General features: G+C 37.8%; 1 long non-coding RNA gene across 1 annotated transcript in view; it reads right to left on the bottom strand.

The window, feature by feature from the left end:
- Positions 1-2,318: 2,318 nt before the first annotated feature.
- Positions 2,319-21,940, bottom strand: part of LOC108448093 — a 22,887-nt gene continuing 3,265 nt past the window's right edge. Inside the window, exons 2-3 of the long non-coding RNA XR_001863881.1 lie at positions 8,559-8,626; positions 2,319-4,726 (exon numbers count right to left, since the gene is read on the bottom strand). This is a non-coding gene — a long non-coding RNA (uncharacterized LOC108448093). The remainder of the gene's footprint in view (positions 4,727-8,558; positions 8,627-21,940) is intronic.

Here is a 21,940-nt window from a genome sequence, read left to right as displayed (position 1 = left end):
CTGATCTCCCTCTCAGTTAAAAAAACAACAGTAAATACTGTTTATTTACTTTACTTGAAGAAGATCCATAGTGACCTGCCAGCTCATAACTGAATTAATCTCTCTAATTGATATTCCCGGCGTTCTCAGCTTCTTTGATTTTTATTGGATTTTCTACTCTATAATTCCAAAGCCTGGTCCACTATGTTCCTGTGAGAATCTTTACTTTCATCCCTGTGTGGCAACACTAATAAGCAAAACAGCTCAGGACCCAGAAGGCAGATGGATTTTCATAATTAATGATATATATTCTCACATTAATGGTCATTGGGAAAGTAATCATTTTTAATGTTTAATGTGATGAGAACTTCCTGAGTCAGACTTCCAGTTACATGAAAACTGGAAGAAAGAGCATATTTAAATATGTATACATTGCATAACAAAAATGAAGGCATTTTTATTTATCTTCCAGGTGTGATTGTTAGCACAAAAATGAAGAGTGCTAGCAAAACCAGGGCTCTGAAATTTGCTGAAGATGAGATTTTCAGAAAAGTTGATGATTCTAATCTTTTTGTGCTGCTTGATATGATATTTATTGGGTTTTTTCCCAAGTCAGTGCAGGGCATTTTTAAAAATCTCACTCTTACCTCAGGAAGTTTCCCTTGCTGAGAAGTTGTGGAATGGGTAGATTTCATCTCTCCTGTTTCTACTTTTTGTTATTATATTTCTGTGTTCACTGAAGAAGGGATGTGTATGCAAGTATCCCAGGTTAATAAGAAGGTCATTGTGGTTTTGAAACATTCTCAATCTCTGTCTATTTAATGAATCTTTAAACTTGTGCTTGAGGAAAAGAGGTCAACGGCCACTATTCTTTCTTCTTTTTCTGGGATAAAATATAATTAAGATTGGCTCAGACACTTCAGTACAAGAAGGAGTTAATGATTGCAAGAGAGGTATATTTCTATCCAGTCTAACATGAGAAACATAGTACATTTTGGAGGAAAAATCCATGAGTCTCTGTTCTTCTCCAATTTCCCATGGACTAGCACCACCTGATTCTGCAGCCAGCTTGTTGGCATCTCTGTATGTACTTCTACAATTCCACATGGCCCTCCAAGAAAGAGATGGGAAGTCAAATCTGAGGTTACAAATTCCCCTGAGCAGACAGGGGCCAAAATTTTGAAATATAGTGCTGAATACTTCAGTATCTAATCCTCCCTTGCAAACCTTGTATTTCTGTAGGTACTGTACTGAACCAAAAAGAGTTGCTACATCTTCTTGTATGAGAAAATAAAAGTTTTAGTAAAACAGAAGCTGATCCAATGCATCATTAAAAATCAGAAATCTGAAAAGAGAACAGTAGACTTGCCTTTCTCTCCTTGCACAGGAGAATTAGGAGAAAAGTTAATATTGATGCTTCTAATATCATATTTCAAAGCCTAAGTATCTGACAAGAGGAAAAGATTGTTTTTAATACACACATACACACAACAGGAAAATGACTCAGAGAATGGAATAAATATCTTTATTTTTAGAAAACTGCTTGTATACTTGAGGTGCCACAGCAGCTTTGCTCCACGTACATAGCAGCCTGATAAAAGCTAAACAAAATTTGATATATTTGAACATTCAAGTATTTTAATATTCAGAAATTACAGGATAGTACAAATCTAACATATACCCCAGTATTTTTAATTTATTTGTCCTCTACCAAGAGAATTAAATTAGTCATTTCTCTACAGAATTAGTGTTTCCTTTTCTCTGATTTCTCTATTCCCTGATGATATTTATACTTATAGTATTACTAATTAGTTTTAAAATACACAAAAAAATGTAGTATTCATTTGCTCGTTCCATCTTAATCAGCTATAAAAAGCCACAAAAGTGATGACCACTGTGTTTCATTACGTTCCTAGATGAATCTTAATACCAAGTTGCAAAGCTTCATTTCCAGCAGGGATATGTCCTTTAGAGGCTTGTCTACTATACCAAGATAACAGTACATCACAACATCTTTGTGGGGTCATAAACATGTGAACACCCCAGGTTCACTTAGCAAAGGCATTTGTGAGGAAAAACAGACTCCATGGCTGCTAGTAACCTCTGCCTAAAAATGTAGAGAGGTTATAAAATCATAGAATCATAGAATCATAGAATGTGTTTAGTTGGAAGGAACCCACAAGGATCATAGAGCCCAGCTCCTGGCCCTGTATGGGACACCCCAAGAATCACACCATGTACCTAAGTGTGTTGTCCAAACATTTCTTGAGCTCTGTCAGGCTGGTGCTGTGACCACTTCTCTGGGGAGCCTGTTCCAGTGCCCATCCACCCTCTGAGTGAAGAACCTTCTCCTGATATCCAATCTAAACCTCCCCTCAGCTTCATGTTGTTTCCTCAAGTCCTGTCACTGGACACAAGAAGAGATTGGTTGTTATATTCCAGGTCACACTGAAACTTCAGGACATGAGGAAACTGTATTCAGTTTCTGGACAATTTCTGTGCTTGTTTCTGCACAATTACATTTCTTGTGCCTTTTCATCTAGTAAATTTCATTTATTTGTTTTGAGTTTTCAAGTATTTATGTTTTCCCACAAGAAATTATCTGGAACTGGTTAACTTACAGCTAGTCCAGGGATGGGTACTAGTTGTATCTGGTGCACAATATGGAGCCTTCTCCCAGCAAATTCGGCCTGATGATTACCAGCATGAATTTGTGGTACATATGCTTGGCATCTGCCTTGACTGCCAATCAGATTTTCAAGCCAGTCAAAATCTTTATTATGACCTCTGTGGAGAATAGTTTCTTTTCCCTTCCCATCATTGTTTCCTGTTCATCACTAGCAACAGAGTCTGAGGGAGTCCATTTTCTATCCTCCTAATAGATGAGAGGAAAAATTTTGGAAAGGGAAATAAAATCCAACAGGATTTTTATGGAACAGAGTTCCACACCAGATCTGGTTGAGCCTGAATCTTCCCAGTTTTAGAGTGCGCAACAAAACTCATCTATTAAAATAAATATGTGCCAACTAATAGCCAAATGGAAAGTAAAGGAAACTGCCAGCAACTTATTTTATTTGAAAAAAACCTGGTTTGAAAGAACAAGAAAAGAAAGACTAGTTTGGAGGCCAAAAGGATGAGCTTCTTTTTATCTTTGCTGGAAAGACAACATGAATACACCCAGCTCAGCTCCTCACCAACCCCAGACACTGGTAGCTAATACCTGTAGGGGCTGGGTAATTGGGAGGGGAAAGAAGTGAGCATGAGTACAACCACATGAAATGGAAAGAACATTGCATAAAGATGAGTGAGGCAAGTACCTGGAAGAAGATTCCCCTGGGAAAATAAAGGAAGAAGGGTGTCAGACAGGGGGGGTTTGTTGGTGGTATTTTGGATGGGATTTTTGTCAAATTTTGAGAAAATTAATTTGGCTTAAACCCCATAATGGGATGTGGACTATGTGAAGGCAACATATCCTTAAAGGTGACCAGATGAACATGCAACAAACCATGTACGTTCTACTTAACAGCAGTTAATGCCTGTGGGGAAAACTGACTGCAAGATACTCAAGTCCTCCTGATTTTCTCTCAATGATTGTTCCAATAGGATTTTAAAAATTCTGAAGTCCCTATTAATTGCCACCGATAGGCATTACAACACTGTTGATACAGTGAGGTTTGTTGGGGTTTTTCCCCAGGAAATCACTAGTTAATAAAACTCTGCTAACCTTTCTATTAATTTCAATATTGAAGCAAGCATTATAACCTGGAGAAGTCTAAGATGTACAATTAAGAGAGCAAGAGAATCATAAATACAAACAACCCTAAAAGCATGTTTAAATCTTGAATGGAAACATAAGGTCAGTTTTGGTTAACCATTTGGATAAATTTAGCCGTTAATGGAATCTAGAACAACAGAAGCATTTTCTTTTTTTAGACATTCTATTGGAAACAGAATGAAGAGGAAAATTGTCTTGCAATGCAAGGACAAAAGTTTTGGACTAAATCAACGGATGAGAATATGAAACTCAGAAGTCTATACTTGTTATCCAGGCTAACAGAAATGCAAAACATGTGCATGGCAGACAAGTAAATGAGAGACAAAATTCTGACTATAGTTACACCCATAAAATTTCAGTGATCATACTTGGGCTATCTGGTGATACATTTTTAAAATGTTGCCTTCTTAGTGAATTAAGGGTGTGATTTTGAAATAGGACAAACAAGCACTTCCTTAACCTGGAACCACTTTTTTTTAAAATGATAATTTAGTGCTTTAGAAAATGAATATTTGCTGCAGATTTTTTAGCAAAATATCTTAATAAAATAGGAGCTTGATTCAATCTATATACAGATTTTATGTGCATGAACCAAAGCTATTATACTAACACATTTCTAAACTATAAAGCATATACAGAAGTCCATTTACATTTCATTGTTAGAGCAGGAAATCCACTTCCAACAGAGCGCAAAAATAATGATTTTATATATAAATAATTCTCCTTACAAAAACCTTCATAGGATACTATTTTTATCATCTGTCTCTGTTCAGTTCTGTTTGTAAGGAAATAGTATTCAGAGATCTACTGAGCAGATTAGCCTTCTCATTTAATGAACATCAGTAGGGTCTAGGAAGCAGGCAGCTTCAGCAAGAGTGATCTCTACTTCCTGGTTTGGTGTTACAGTCAGATTCCCATGATGGGGTGTAGCAAGAAGGCTTTCTCATCTGTGCTGCACATTTGGTACTTGCCCTGGAGATGGAGGAAAGGTGTTTAGGGGTAGCAAGAAATGAGAGCTGCCAAAATTTTTATCTGATGCATTTTAGGTGTATTCTCAGCTGTGGATGTTTGAGGAAAATCCTTGTGTTGTGGGTTGACCATTTCTGGGCACCAGGTGCCCACCAAGCTGCTCTGTTAGTCCCCCTTCTCAGCTGGACAGAAAATCAGATGGAGAACAAATTGTAGGCTGAGATAAGGCAGTTTACTGAAGCAAAAGTTAAAGGTTGCACACACACAAGCAAAGGGAAAATACCAAAGATTTTTATTCTCTTCTTTCCATCAGCAAGTAACATCTGGCCACTTCCCAGGAAACAGGTCTTCAACACGTAGTGGAAGGCAAACATTCTAAATAATGAATGCCCCCCACCCCTTCCTCCTCCTTTCCTTAGCTTTTATATCCAAGAAGTCACAGGGTATAGAATACCCCTTTGGTCAGTTCAGGTCAGCTGTCCTAGTTGTGTGCCCTCCCAGGATCTCACCCACACCCAGCCCCTTGATGGGGTGGAATGTTGGAGAGACATTGCTGGTGCTGTGCCAGCGCTGCTGGGCAGTAGCCAAAACACTGAAGTGTCACCATCACTTGTGTAGCTGCCACTGCGAAACACAGCACTGTGCGGGCTGCTGAGGGGAAAATTATCTCAATCTCAGCCAGACCCAATACCCCTGGATGAGGAACGACCAGATTTAGGAGCATTTTCTGAACAATACACCAAGTGAAATCATCCAGATAAATCAAGGCAGAGTATTCTAAGGTCTTACCAGAAACCCAAAATCTGCACTGTGGTACAACTCAAAAATATGAATCTAAATCCTCCACATTTCCAGGAGAGAACTTTCTTACATGGTGCTGGTTCTGGGATTAATGTTGCTCATGCACCACTGTGCACTTCCAGCATTTTAACAAACAAATCTACTCCAGCCTGTATGGATGGCAACAGCACACTTGTAGCTACCTGACTACATGTCTCTTCTACTCTCTCTGCTTCTTCTCAGGTTTTACAAGGTTATTCCTTGAAACTAATACAGATGAGAGCAAAAATTCCTTGCAGAAATGAGGTTCCACATCTTTCAGAAACCTTAGCCTTGGAGTTTCCACAGATCTCTTCTGTTCTCATGCTTTGAGACCCTTAGTGGAAATGTATTACAAATCCACACATGCCACCGCTGAAATACATGGTAGGTTGTTTCCCCTTCTCTCTTAAATGGGAGTGAAAAAGAAATTACTGAACACTGAATCTCAGCCTTGAAAAGGCTGGAGTGATTTTGGTCAGAAGGAAAAAGAAGTTCGAAGAACTAATCATGCCTACTCTCCTGTTCTCTTCATTTCAAACTTCTCTTGGCTGTCTGGTAAAGGGATACAAAATCCTGCAAGGTGAAAAGAGAAGGCTGCTTCCAGGTTCAGCACTTAGCCAAGCAGGTGAACATACAGAGTCTCTGAAAGCAGCTGCCTGACTCCTTGTCAAGCTTAGTCATTGAGAGCAGGCTAGGTGCAGGAGTGAGCCACAGATGATGCCACTTCTCCACTTCAGTCAGGGCCATGCTCACACAGGGAAAATACACAGTGTTCGCAATGGCCAGAGCACAATCCCATCTTGGTTTTATTTAGAATTAATTTTAAATATAGAGTGGTTCTTATTTTTTTAAATTTAGAATTGTTCTTTTCCCATTCTAGCTTTTTTTGTTTGTTTCAGGCAATATTTTCTCTTTAATCTAGGTTTTTAAAATTAAAAAGACTTCTATAATGAATTTAGGCCCAGGGAATTCTTGAAGAACTGGACATGTTACCTTTGTGATATTTGTCTGTCATTACAAGATATACTACAGATAACTCTCATCAGTAGGTCAGATATTTTTATATAAAATATGAAAATATCATAATGTGGGTTTAATAGCAAGTGTTATATTTTTTAAATTTAATTTTTAAATGAAAGAAACAGAACAATTACCTTTTAACTGCCTTAACCAAATGGATATGATACCCATCTAGCCTTGGAGATTTGCCTTTCCTGGAATCCAAAATAAATAGGGAACGGCAGCAGAGTTAAAAAAAAAAAGCAATTCAACACAACCCCAAACCTTTAATTTGCAAGTAATGTCATTGATATGAGCTCTGTTTATCTGGGAGTAATACATAAGACTGAAAAAAAGTGTTTAATGGCTGCCTTAATTTCAGTTAGCTTGGTCAGTGTTCCTTTGGGCACATTTTGTAAGCCAATGGGGTATTATTCTGTCAGGTTTATTGCTATTTCCTCTATAGAATCTTAAACTCGTGCTTTTTAATAAGAACATTGTTATCTTCTAAGTAGCACATTTAATTCTCCTCCTAGAGTAACAGGATGAGAACCTCTTCCTACAGCTTCTGCTTGCTTTTGGTTTTATGTAACTTTTCAAACGTAGTGTTGTCAATTCTTCTAAAATGCCTGTGCCTTCAATCTATTCTCCTGTGTAGCTGGAAAATCTGTCCCAATTTTTAATTCATGTTTTTTCATCTTTAGACTGTTTATTTCATGTTATTTCATCTCTTTAAATTGGAGTTCAGAAATTCAGTTAATTTCTCAGGATATTTTAAATTATTGCTTTTGCCAAAGGAAACTGGATTTTGGTTTACATCATCATTCTCCTGTAAATCATCTATGTCAGTCACGTGCAGAAGGCACAGTTTTGATTTCTGTTTCATTTTTGGGAACATTTTGAAGACAAAGTGAAACCCACCTCTCTTGTTTGTTTTTACTTCAGCCGTTGTCTTTGTTTAAAGCTAATCCCAACTGAACAGGGTTAAATGATTAGATTTTCATTAAATTTAAATTAATTCTTAAACTTGATGAGCTTTTTAATTGATCAGTCTTATTCTGGAGTAGAAAACAATTGTTGATCTGCTATCATTCTGCCCACAAGGGAAAAAGCACAAGCAAAGGAGAAGCCAGGGAATTACGCATATAAATAAGTTGATTTTTAATGCCCCCCCAAAAGTTCTGGAATAAATAATCTAACTCACCATTTAGAAACACTGGAAAGAAGAATAGGGAAATGAATAAAAGACAACATGGATTAGTGCACAAATCATATTGAATAGATCTAATTTCAATTTAAAGCAGAATATGAGGGCTCATGGACAGGAGAACAGCATGTGATGTTATTGTAAGCAGTTAAGAAAATGTGTTCTGTATGAATATTTGGGTAGGATCAGCTCAAAAGTGTTGCTTCGATCACCTGTTTTTTATTATCTGTAATAACTACGGTAAATATTTAACAAACTCAACCTTTCATGTAGTTCCACACTCAGTATCTCTTGATTTCAAAAATGATTCATTGATAACCACTTCTCGGGTGTATTTTTAAGAACTCCTCTGGATTTAAAAAAATAAAAAAATAGAATTCAAAATTATCTTGGTAATTTGGTTTGAAAAAACTATGTGCTACTAAATATGGTCAAGAGGGAGACCCCTCACCTGGAAAAGAATAATATGCCAGGCAAAAAACAGATCAGGGATTAACTGGTGGGGTGTCAGCTCTGCAGGAAAAGATCTAAGGGTCTGAATAGGAAGCTAAATAAGAATCAATATTGTTATACTTGTGAGAAAGACAAGAAATCTACTTGAATGCATAAATAGGAATGTAGTATATAAAAAGCCATGATAATAATTCTTCTCTGCTCAGACTTGTTTTCAGCTAGGGTGCTGCAGACAATTTTTGGTGCTGCAACTTGAGAAGTATTTATACCAATTAAAAGAGGAAGGCAACAAGAATGGTTAATAGTTTAGGAATTACTATATGGAAGGAAAGCTTGAGATTATACTTTCTATACCTTTTAGGAGTGATGACAGGGTCTTATTTCTGAGAGCTGATTTTCCAGGTTCAGGTATAGAGTCTGTCCTGTGGCACAGGAACAGAACAAAAAAAAATTAGAGATTTAACACTCATCCAACCTTAAGTATCCAAAGAAATTACCAATTCTTGCCCCAATGTCACAGTGTCAAGGACCCTATGGCTGAATTACTGACTACACACATATTAATATATGAAATATGGACAGGACATAGGCTCAGGTCTCGATATGTGACTGTTGATTCTGCATCCAATAGACGTGAGCCCTGGCAGAGTTTTGGTCATGCCAAGGAATTGTCTGGGGCACAAGTCTGACCCAGGCATTTCTCCCAGCCAGCTGAATATACAAGGCCACCTTGTCCTTGGGGCTGTGGCAGGAGCATAGCTGTGTTCTGTCCTTTTCATCAGGGCAGAAGAACAGCCCATATACCCTGTTGAATCTGTTAGCATAGGCAGCAGCATGATGTCTTCATAGACATCCAAGCAATTTTCAGGTCTTCTACACAGTGGACTCATTCAGATCAGTCATAGAGCTGCTCTTGACTACCTTGGACTTGCTTCCTCTGGTTCCAACTAAGTTTCCCCAATTATCCTCAAATTACCCTAATTGTCCTCAAAAAAGCTGCTTTCAAACTCCCAGACTTCCAAATCTAACTGTGAATAACTGCTCCCATTTCCTTCTGGTTTGGCTCTGACTGAGCATGCAGGAGTTCAGCTCGCAAAAAAAAAAAAAAAGCCAAGCAGTGCTGAAGCAAAAAGCCAAGGTCAGGCAGTGATATTACAGTGATATTACAGAACCCTCAGCCCCCTGTCCCAGTGTGGTAGAAGCAAAGAGGCATCAATTTGGAGTGAACATGGGAAATATCACAGGAGGTAGGAGGGGGAACAGCTAGAACTGGGAGGAGGAAGCATGCATTTGAGGGTTGCAGCTATGGTCAGTGTCATAAACAGCTGTCAGCACCCAGCAGCAGCCCTGTCACTGACAGGTCTTCAGAGGTTCAGTCAGACAGTGTTACTGTCTCTGATCAAAGCAAGTGGCTGAGGGAATAAACATGCTGACCTCACGGTCTGCCTATAATAAACACCAGTGATACTGCTCGCTCTAACTCTGGGCAATTCAGACTGCTTTCTCTAGTAGTGTTTGCTGGAAATCAATTCCTAATGAACAAGGTAGGTGGAAGATAAATGAAAACATCCTATCAATACTGGCAAAATATCACAAAGGCTTATTTCACCTTCATCATCAACTCATCTGGCTGAGTGTGAATCCTCACATATTCTCTCTTTTCACTGTAGTAGCAGCAAATAATTGTAGGTACAAAAATGCTGCTACCGAGGATTTTCTTGCTATTTTCTAAGTCCGTGAGAGACTTTTCTCTCTCACAGAAGAGGTAGCAGGGAATGTAAACAACCAAGCCACCTGCAACCTTGGAAAGTCTTGTTTATGGTATAGTAGAAAATATTTTGACAATGGATGTTTTAGGATTTTGGCCAATCACCTCCAAGGGGTGGCTGGTCCTTTGTCCAATTAGACTATGAAGAAAAAAGTCTATAAAAGAGTTTGTAAAATAATTAAATAAATCAATCTTGCTGCACAATTCCTGCCTGCTGGATCTTCTCTCCTCCTCCTCCCTATGGCTGCGGGACACGGTGATATACCATAGGAACCAGGCCTGCGGTAATAAATAATTTTTACAGTATTCCTCCAAATAGAGCATTTCCTCTAGTTGCTATGGGAAAAATAACAAATATCTAGTAATGCAAGCATTTCAATTAGTTAACAAGAAAGTGGTTTTCTTTTTCTAGGAAGCTGGACCATTTGCAAACTGAAAACTCAAATGCTGCAGGTAAACGACTGTCTGGCATGTGTAAAAAAAAATTATTTATCAAGCAGATGTTGTTACTTTGGTTTGAAATGGGAACTTGAAAAACAAAAACAGAAACAAACCCGCAAAGCAAAATCAACAACAAGCCAAACCAAACAAGTTTTAGTAGGTTATACTTCAGAACTGCCAAGTTACAATATTCTTCAATTATATGGACAAGGTCTACAGAACTTTTTTAAACCTTTAAATAGAGGTTTTAAGTCTCTCACAGATGGAAACCTTTCTCTACTACAGAAACTGTATTTCCTAGGTGACAAGTGGAGAGTCTCATCACCTGTGCAGTCAGCAGCTGGCGCAAGATTAATTAGTGAAGCTGAGAAGGTTGTTGTGCCTGAGCCTGGAACACAAAGAGAAAAAATATCCTTGCCCTTAGAGCAGACTTCAAGAGGAACATAAATAACTTATTTTTCTTTTATATGACTATGAGTGAGTTTCACTCACCTATTCAAAGCTGATATATATTTTAGATATAGAGGAACAGCTGAACACAAGTGATAGTCAACAACATAAAAGTTAGAGATGAGCCATAATATTTTTCTCAGGACAGTTCTCAGGTTTACTAACAAAAATTTAGAGTTACTTATGTCAGAAAACTGTAATTCTTGTGGGAGTTATTTATGACTGTCTATCAGCTTGATATAAACCTAATTTTTGAGCTGAATTTTAACTTACATTTCTTGTTAAGTTAGGATGGAATTTCATCTCACATTAAAGGGACAGTTAATCCAATGAAGGTGAGGAACTCATTCTTTTTCCAAACATGTATGGATCTAGCTCATTGGGATATATGGCTGTTAAACAAACATTAAAGATAGTCTAAGAACTTTCTTATTTACATGGTTGTTTAGCATTATTTTATATATAAATGTGTGTATATATATATATTATATATATACACATGAAACATATTTCAAAATCATAATGTCCCCCCCAATGCAGGACATTCAGTTCCTGGTGTAATCCTAACTGTGAGCTCTGTTAATAATGTCGTTGAATTTAGTAGCTTTTAAATCTAGTCCCTATTGTCTCTGTGAGAATATCTACAACTTCCTCATAAAACCAGGGCAATGCTAGTGTAAAGGATGGTGGATGAAAGATTTCTGTGATATTAGCACATAATTGTTTATGAAAGTGTTATGAAAAAAAAATCAATTCACAAAACAATTTGCAGTGCAAATCTCACTTCTACAGCATGCCTGCTGAATTATCTATTATCACTTAGCTCATTTTAAAATTGGTGAAGTCTGCAGAATGTTACATTCCCTCTAGACTGGGAGTTCTACACATATGGTCTTGTAGGGAATAAAAAAGTAATTACTGAAGATCACCCTTTCCCAGACAAGTGCTGTGGACTGTTCAACCACTCATTTACAATTTAATCATAGGGCCCGCATTGAAATAGGTTTTTAGGTGTTAAGTCAAGCTAACAAAATGGTTATTTAAATTCATTACATTTGAAAAAACAGAAAACATACTTCCAATTTTGTGGTAGAATTGAGGCTGTTATTTTTGTACAGAAAAGCAGAAACAATGGAATCGGATTGTGTGATGGTTATGTTGGTGGGGGTTTTAATTTTCACAGACATATAGACTGCTTCTGATCCAATATAATTTCTACCATTTTCTTAAGATTTTCAGTAAGTTGAGTGATAAATGATAGTTTACTGTGTCACAAGCTTTTTGAAGCCATTTCAAGCTTTCCATATATATATAAAAAAAATATCTTTTTATGTTTCTTTGAGAAGTAAAATTTTAAGTATCTTATACAGAATACAACAGGATAGAGTCTTACTACTCAAAAATGAGAGTTTTTATGTGTATGTATATATATAATTATATATATTTGTTTTGGAAACAGTTCATGAGGGCAACCAAGCTATAAGAGCTGGTTTTTTTTATAATGAAGTGTGTGCTACATGTCAACAAGGTATGTTGGGGTTTTTTTCTAACCCCCCTTCAGTGGCTCTTTCTTTATTACTCTGTTTAATGAAAGACTCAGTTCATGTTCAAAGAATCAGATTTTCTTTCAGTTTAAGTGAATTGATAGCTGAGCACTGATCATTTAAACCATCTGAGATTCTGCTTCTTCTTGTGGTCTTTTCCACCCCTTTCTATCCATTTCAAACAGCATTGCTAAAAGACACTGAGGTCCAGATTTGCAAAGTTATTTTAGTGCCTATCCTTTCTCACTGGTAATTTTAACATGAGTAAAGCATTATACACCTTAACAACTTAAACAAGGAACACCCAGGTGATCCCCCTGTCATTCCTAGTTCTCAATCTAGAAGCATACACATGTCAATACCATAAGTTTGCTTTGCCTGGGCTATAATATCTCTTCTTAGAGGTTCACTGAAATGCTGTGTCCCACACTGACAGACCAACTACAGTTCTGCAGAATTCAGTGGGGATCATCTCAGGTACAAGATGGAGATCAGCACGGCTCTCACTCAGATCACATTTCAAATTAAAAAATCAGGTTCGTGATATATTAAAGCTGTTCTTTTTCGTAAAAGTCCAATACCTCAAATTCTCAACTTTCAGGTCAACTGGTATATTAGAAAAACATAAAAAACAGCAGGTAATCAAAATCATAAAAATATTATCTTAGTGTTTATTATTATCCACCTACAGAGATAAGTGAAATGTATCGTGTACTGCCAAGAACAATGTATTGTCAAAATGGCATTTGTCAAAAGATGTCTCATACCTCACAGTGATTTCGGATTCATATAATGCATTGAAATATGTGCTGCAAATCTGAAAAAAGTATGATGCAAAAGATCCCTTGCAAAACGTGTTGTTGGTCTGAGAAGGTGCCATACCAGTTGATACCTGATAAAAGAATGCAGTGATGAGCCTGTGGCTGTTGTGTTTTCCTACTCAGTCACTGAAAGCATGTTGCAGCTTTTAGCCTATTGCTTGGAGTCGGTCCAAAGTATCTGCACCCATATAGCTGGCAACAAAGCAAAGTGCTGTGGAGTCAAGCTTGCACTTTGTGAACAAAAGGCAGTTTTGGGCCATCTGAAATTTATTGATTTCTGGTGTTTGCAGATGACACTGTTAGGTATTTTGCATGAAGTAGTTGAAGGGCATTGAATGGGCAAAGAAACTTTTGTGAAAGCTGTATGCAATACTCTGGTTCAATTCAGCTGTGGAGGGTCTCCTGGCAGCCACCAGCTGAAAACCCCATGGAATCAGTGGAAATCATCTGCTGGCCAAAGTTAGGATCATCTCTTAAACAGCAACATCACATTTAATCAAAGTGCTTTCTATGAAAAGTATGAGTTACTGAAGATATGTGAAAATTTTCCCATGTTTTTAAAGGAATTCTGGTTGCCTCTGATGCTATTTAACTTGCTCTATAAATTCTTACACTTTAACAGGATGACGAACAAGGCTTTGATATGAGCTACTCAGATGGTGAAATATCATTCTTCCAGTGTTTGGGAAACAAATTTAAATAGACAGGTAATAGAATGCTCTTCTCACAAGTTCTCTTTAGACTGTAGGCAGTGAGAACGACTTATATCCAGGTTTTTTTTTAAAAAAAAAGTCTAAGTCCTGTTATTTACAGTAAAATAGATTCATCCTGTTTACAGGCAGTGAGAACGACTTATATCCAGGTTTTTTTAAAAAAAAAAGTCTAAATCCTGTTATTTACAGTAAAATAGTTTCATCCTGTTTATCTCAAGAAGTAGAGTTTTCCTTCCTTAATCAATAATTTTACAGTTATATAAAAATGTGTGCTATAAGCTGTATTCATACCACGTTCATAGTGATATATCATAAACTGGAAAAAACCCAGACGTTCTTGTTCTGAAATAAGCTGATCTCCTCAGAACGACATCAGCCAATTTCCTTATTCACACCACTTCATATTAAAGGTGGAAGACCATGAGTGTCTGCTATCTAGTACTTGAATCTTAAGTGGCAGGAAGATTACATAATTTACCTTTATACAAGGAAGTCTTTTTCTCTTCCTTTTCCTTCTTCTTTTAATTGAGACACATAACATGTAATTAGAAATAAGTCATTATATTAGGATACCAACAGATGACACAAAAATATGCATTACACAGAGATGAATTTTGTAGTTGCTCCATTTGTTTTTATTGATTACAGTTTGCTGTTATACACTTTCCATAACAGACTCTATTCAACTCAGGAGCTTGGTTTTTCCCCTCAGGAGTATATATCCATAACACCTCTCCCTGTATCTTTTGTCGCCTGAAATTTCAAGAACCCCTTTTTTTTCTTCATAATCACTATGGTATCATTTCCATAGACAGTATATGATATAGATCATATCATATATGTGTGTCAAGCAAAGAGTTTCTTGGGTCTGATGCATATAAGAAAACTTGCAAACGGTTAATTAGGGAATTATACATTTCTGTTATTTTAAGGAAGTTAATATATAATCTCTTTGTCTCTGCTTTGACAAAATAAGGCATCTAACAATCACCTAAAAATTTAGCCTTAAATTAGAATGATTAGTATGTATCCTTATCTGTGCTCTTCTTCATTTAAACCTTTTAGTTATCTGCCGAAATTGATTTTGAATTGGTCTACTTAGGGACACTGAACAACAGTCCTGGTTAAGCAGGTCTATACCCTGCTCAGCCAATTCAATTTAGCAATCTCCTGATTCAAGCTGAGAAAGTTTTTAATCAAAACATAAACTGGGGCAAGTGAATATATAAAGAATGGTTGCAAAAACTGAACTGAAAATCAGATATCCTTCCAAATCAGGACTGTAGTCGAGAGCCTCTGAATTTGTAATGCCTCAGCCAATGGTTGTACAAGAACATGTACAGAGATGTGTGCTATCTCTTCAAAAGCAGTTGGAGGAAACCAGGCAGTGGGAGCCCTGGGGAACACATGGTAGTAAATTAAATAAAATAAGAGAGACTTATGGGCAAATAATAGTTTTCTGTATTCTAATATTGATCTTTGAGAGTGCTGGGAGAAATTCTTTACAGTGGCTGCTCTTGTCCTTAAATTTCAGTGCCATGTTTGAACGGAGTCCTTAGCATAAGTCCAGGCATTATTTTCAGTTATTGGTCTGTGAGTAAAAAGTCAAAAGGCTTGCTTAAAAAAAATACGTTAAACCTGATTCTTTCTAAATCAGAGGTTTCCTGATGTCAGTGCTTGTATCTGCAAACAGCAACTTTGAGACACCACACTAATGCTGACTCAATCTCTACATCTAACTTTCCTGTGAACTGCATTTAAAGATGGAAGTCTTTCTGGTTTCTCAGAGCAAGAACAACCTGCAGCTTTCCCAGATCATACCCACAAAGGAACTTGTTTATGCTACTGGGATACAGCTGCAGGGCCACCACAGCGCTGAGCTGAGAAATGAGAGAGAGATGGTGCTGGCTTCCTGTCTGTTTTGAAACAGGTAACAAAGAGGAGTGTATGGGTTTTTTTTAATTTAATTTAATTTCATTTCATTTCATTTTTAAAAAGTGAGTAAAAAATTTCTTATTCAGTTCAACCTTTTATTAAGGAATCCATCATGGATGCAAATGTGTCTGAATGAATTTCTTACCCCAGTGTGATGCCTGTTCCCACAATAAATGGAATGAAAATAGTGCCAAAGCCAGCAGACTGCACAGGTGCCGGGGGTGAAGGCAGATCTCATGGTGCAATGGCTCTCAGCAGGATCAGGGGTCAGACTTCCTTGCCAAGCCCTGAGTGCTGGTACAGTACAATTGCCAAGCTGCTGAGGGGTTTTTGACTCAGTCTACAGCATGGGTACTACGGTTAGGGATCCCTTTGTCCATATTTCTTCCTAAGGGCCAGAAGCAACAGGATAACAACTAGCACAGAGAAAACTTTGTGTTCTGTGTTGTATCCCACCCCTGGAGAGTGCAATTAAATGCTATAAAATCAGTCTCCATGTGCTGAATCATTCAAAACTGAAGGTGAAAAGGGGGATGAAAAATTTGTTTTGGATTAAAATTCATGTGGAATCACACAGGTGAGGACTCCTAAATCTTTCCGAACTTTGCAGCCGACAGTTTGTTTTTCCTTTGCACTACATTGCACCTTGGTAGATCTTAGTCCAAAAAGCCTTTGAAATCACTGTCCTGAGTTTGCTTCAGTCTCTTGATCTTAAATATATTGTTTGTCAAAAGCAGCTTCTAAATCCAATAGTCCATTAATTAATTAATGGAACCTAAAACTTGTGCCATAAATTCTTTTTCTGTCCATACACATTCCTATTTGTCTAAATGCCTTCTTACCAGTCATGTTGATAAATTCCCCTCCCCTTAATTCACTTTTGTGTTTCAGGTACCTCCTTTTCACACAAAATGCCATGTTTTCCTTCTAACCTTCAAGACATTGTAAACGTCCTTTTCTTGCTGATTAGCTGCTGCTGTTTTCTTCTCATGGGGACTTTCATACTGATCCATTCTGCCAGTGTGTCAAGCTTTGAATGCCTCCTTGCTGCCTGAATTCTGTTTCTGCCTTCAGACTCTTTCATGCCAACACTTTATGCATATTTTCATTGCCCTGGATTTCTTTAACGCTCCAAAAACCTCCTTCTTCCAATTCTGCCTCCTCACTAATGAAATCTGTTTCAAGAGTCACATTCCCTGTATCTGCAAACTGCAGCTAGCTTTGCAAGATTCAGAAAATATATATATATCCATCATACCCCCTCTAAATATATTAATGCTTTCCTGTTATCCCTGTCTTTCCTTGTTCCTTAATGTTTATTGGACAAACCAAGACAGGGGGCCTACATCCTCAGAAATTATGTCTGGTTCATCCTCCAAGGCAAAAGATTCTTTCTATTGTTTCCCTAGAACTATTTTAAAATAATATAAATTTTCTATCTTTTGGGAGTACAAGCATATGTGAATGTATTTCTTCATCTATCCCCATCTTAATTGTATTTTAAATAATTAACTGAGCAATTATCCTATCTATCTTATGTAATACCTTAAAATTAATATGATTATTGGTGTTTTGTTGGTTTCGTGTGGGTTTTTCCCTTCCCCAGGGGAAAAAAATTCAGACCTATGAAATCTGGAAAATAAGTTAGAAAATGAATTCCTAATTACAGTCTTGGCTGTAAACACATTTAAGTGCATCTTGCTAAAACTTTGAAGGATGTCAAAGAAGCATACCTATAAGCTGAAGATACTTATTCTGTTGCTTCCCTAGAACTTCAGAAATAATGTGAGGTAGAAATCATGCATGGAAAACAAGGCAAGTAGCCACTGGAATTGCATGGAATTTCTTGTTGTGAAAATTTACTTTTTAATTAGTCTAGAAATTACATAGATATCTTAGACACAATATTTAAACTATGAAAACACTATATAGTTTCATTCACAAGAGGATGACTTACCAAGAGTCTGAAAAAGTAGTGTCTACCCTACAGGGTCTTTTCTACCCATAAAAAAATACTGAAGAGAGCACATATATGCTAAACAAAGATACCTAAGAGTAAGCATACATAACAAGCAGAATTAATAAAACAAGCTGACCCCACAGCTCTCCTTCCTGTAGTTCTCTGGAGAAACTGCTACCTGCCCTGAGCATAGGGAACCAAAGGACAGTTTTGAGATGAGGCCCACAATGAACCTGATTAGCCCGAATTAATGCTGGGGGCTAGAAAAATGTCAGATGCAGGTTGCAGAAATAGTTTTCTCAAACATTGAATAAGTGCTTTAAAAATATTCAGCAGTGATCTTTGCTTGCTTTTTACTGTTCTATTTTACAAAAGTGCAGAGTTTAGATCTATATCTTGTATTTCCTGTCATTCTGAATGATGTTCATTGAATGAGACTTGAATGAAACTCTCTTTGGAAGCATATATGGTAGGACACAGCCTCAAAGGAGTGTTTTAAGATCACTTAAAGAATCACTGGCATAGGTATTGGTATAAGCAGGTTTAATACAAAGCTGGTTGGCAAGGTTCAGTCTACTAAATGGTTTAAGCACACAAAGAGCAAAGCAAATGAAAATCTAAAATCAATCAAACTGAAACTAAAATCAATCACAAATTACCTATGTGGATGCTGGGCATGGAAAGGGGTAAGGATGGGAAAAGGTAAGAATAGAAGGAATAAAGGAAGACACTCCCATTGAATCACAAAGTTCAGAGGGGACTCCCTTGCCAAACTTAGCCCCGGAACTGACCAATAGTTTAGGCCTAAAGGTTTAACAGCAACAATTTAACAAAAGATTCCATAGAACATATATAGTTTGTTGTGGCCTGCTGTGAACCAGGAGAGCTCAAAGGGTCTCACTCAGGACTGCTGCTTATGGGTGTATTGGGTTTGCATGGCCAGGTTTTGATAGCTGGGGGGCCACAGGGTTGGTATCTGTGAGAAGCTGCCAGAAGCTTCCTCCATGTCGAGCAGAGCCAATGCCAGCAGGCCCCAAGACGAAGGTGCCAGGCCCCAGGCGAATCAGAAATGGTGGGAACGCCTCCGTGATAATGTATTTAAGGGAAAAAAAAAGTTATAGCGCTGATGTAATTGTGGCCAGAGAAGAGCAGGGTGAGAACATGTGAGAGGAATAACTCTGCAGACACCAAGGCCAGAGGAGAAGGAGGGAGAGGGGATGCTCCAGGCACCAAAGCTGGGATTCCTCTGCAGCCTGTGGTGAAGACCATGGTAAGGCAGCTGTGCCCACGGAGGAGAACAGGGATGCAGAGGTCCACCTAGCCGTGCAAACCCAATACAATAGGGTTATAAGACCGTTGCCTTTAGTCACAGTAATTTTCCATCCCAGCTACAATTTAGGTCAGTAACTTTCTCTGAAAGTTCAATAACAAAAATGTTCTGCTTGGGTTGTTATGCAGGCAGGAAAAATAAATTTCCAAGGCTGTTCATTAAAAAGCAGGAGCTTGTTAGACAGTGTAAGTTCCTGGGAGCAGACAGTGTTTCTGATAAGCTCGGGAGGAGCTTAGCCCAGGTGCTGTTCATCAAGACTGAGGCCTAATGAGCATTTCTGAGAGCATCATGCAGCTCAAGAAGGAGTGGGGGAAGAATGCACCACCACAGATACATACATTCTGAAGAATATATTTGGTTTAAAAAATGGGTAATTTCCTTATTTATGCCCCTATTAATCACAGACTATATACTGTCAGAAAACTATCTAGTGTAGAGACGTGGCAAGCACATAATTAGACTTTTAATTACTATGTGGATTCCAAACTTTGCAGGTTTTTATTTCATTGATATTCAAAAGATGCAAGTATCATTATTTTGTTAGAAATCACACTCATTCACCCTAGTTACTGTAAGTAAACATATAATTATAGAATAGAACACATTACTGAAATCAAATTATCTTTTGAGAAGATGCATTCTGATAGTACTGAAGATGCTGGTAAGGAAACTTTACTGTGACCAGAGCCATATGGGTGGTTAGCACAATGGAGCAGTAATACATATGTGGCAAAAAATGAGGAGAGAATTTTGAGAAATTAACATGCTTTTGTTCCCCATTTTGAAATCATGGGGTGTGTTGATAGTACGAATATTTGGATTTCCTCAAATCTCCTTTTTTTGTCTTTGTTATGCTCAGCACTACTTTTACATCTTCCTTCCCTGGCTGATGAGCAAGGTCCTTAGGTCACTAGTAAAATAAAACTCATTGCTTCTGCCTTCTGTGAATGTAACATTGTTATCTAGATTCGTCAACAGTGATTCATGCTACTGTATTGAGAGAAATATTAATTTTGGGGGAGTGCATGAAGACAGAGCATCAATGTAGGAGAGGATTTGAGTCTGTGGGAGATGAGAAAGCACGCTGCACAACCTTCTTTTATGAAAATTAGAGATTAAAATATTAACATGCAGAGAGTGTTGGCAGACCTAGAAACAAGCAATTTTATCTGTGTAATCTCTGCTCCAGTGAGATCAATCAGATATACACCTTCCTTTTAACTAAGCTACATAACAAGGATGAGAAAAGAAAATAGTAGCCAGTATATGAGTATTTTTTTCAGTTTTTTCTCACTTTTGGAGATGGATAAATGCTTCACAGATGGCTTATGTCTTGCAGTGGGGCTGTGGAGACAGGGCGACCCTGTTCCTCATTCTGCCCTCCATCCTAGAACACGTGCCTTGGGTAAGCACAAATGCCTCCAGAAGTTCCAGGAGGGAAAAGCCCAACGTTACTCCACATCAGAGGGTAGCAGCAGCACAGCTTTCTCCCTGCATGGCTGTAATGAATCACGTAAATCCTAATTTTGTCTGGTTTTCTGTTTGCCTTGAAGAAATGTGAAAAAACGAGTCTATGCTTGAGCACAGCATTTGCATTTTCACCAGGCCAGTACTGAGATGAAGGATGGTTCTTCGCTCCCATTTCCAGGAAGGTCTGCCAAAATGTGATGATCACATCAAAGGCTCTGCTCCCTTTCTTCCCCCCCCCGCCCCCCTTTTTTTTCCCTTTTTTTTTTCCTTTTATTTTTTTATTCTTCATTTGAAATGAGGTAGTTATCTGGCTGTGTGTTCATTCCTTGACAAAGCTTAGATACAACAAGCTCCTACAGGCAAAAGATTAGTAACATTGGCTATTGCCTTGTGACTTTATTTGATTTGAGGGTGAATGTGCTGTAAGAGATGTTTCGAGCTGGTGGTGTGTGATTTCATGTATGAAAGCCTTTGTGTAAGGAGTATGTGCAACAGCCTTTGGCCATCATTCCAGCCTGCTTGTTCCCAGAAGAACCTGTGATTGGCTACAAAGCTAAGCCACAGCCTGCCTCTAGGCTCAGGAAGATTTTTAAAATTTTATCTCCTTTATTCTCACACTTTGTACAAAACCTATTATGAAGAGAAAAAAAGTTTGGAGCCCAGAGAACTGTTCTAAATCTGATGTGTGGAGTTTCCTTAGATATGCCATTTTTTGTTTTTAAATTAAAAACTTTAGGTACTCTCTTAAGAGGATAATTCAGCAGTGCCTTTTGAGACAAGATGACAATATTTCCTCTAATTGTGTGGCAAAATTACAGTAAATTGTATTCTAAATCTCCATTACAGACAACAGAAGAATGAGAGCACTGGGAAAACAAAGATGCTGTCCCTCTGTCATACAGTCACACCTCGAGTCTGTGCAGTTCTGGTCTCTGCTTCTCAAGAGCGGTGTAAGAGGTACTAGAAAACATGCAAATGATCCAAGGCATACAGAAAGTGCGTTGGAAAAAATGATTAAAAAGTTTGGACTACTTAGTTTGGAGCAGAGAAGACTGAGGGAAAGCATGACCAAGCAAATCATGCAGGTGATGGTAAGCAGAATGCAGATCCATGGTTCACCAATTCCCACAATACAGACACCAGGGGATTCTGGATGGTACTCAAATCAGTTCGAAATATTTAAAAGTACTTTACACAATGGGTGGTAAACTTTGAGAACTTTTCACCACAGGAGATTGAGGATAGCAGATGGTTTCATCAGGTTAAAATTTCAAATAATATGTATTAAATAAACAAGCAGGAAT

This window comes from Corvus brachyrhynchos, unplaced genomic scaffold (genome assembly GCF_000691975.1).
Source record: "Corvus brachyrhynchos isolate BGI_N302 unplaced genomic scaffold, ASM69197v1 scaffold31, whole genome shotgun sequence".
In the NCBI taxonomy this organism is placed as follows: Eukaryota; Metazoa; Chordata; class Aves; order Passeriformes; family Corvidae; genus Corvus; species Corvus brachyrhynchos.
Note: the sequence above shows the minus strand (reverse complement) of the source record. Positions and strands in the feature narration are given on the sequence as shown.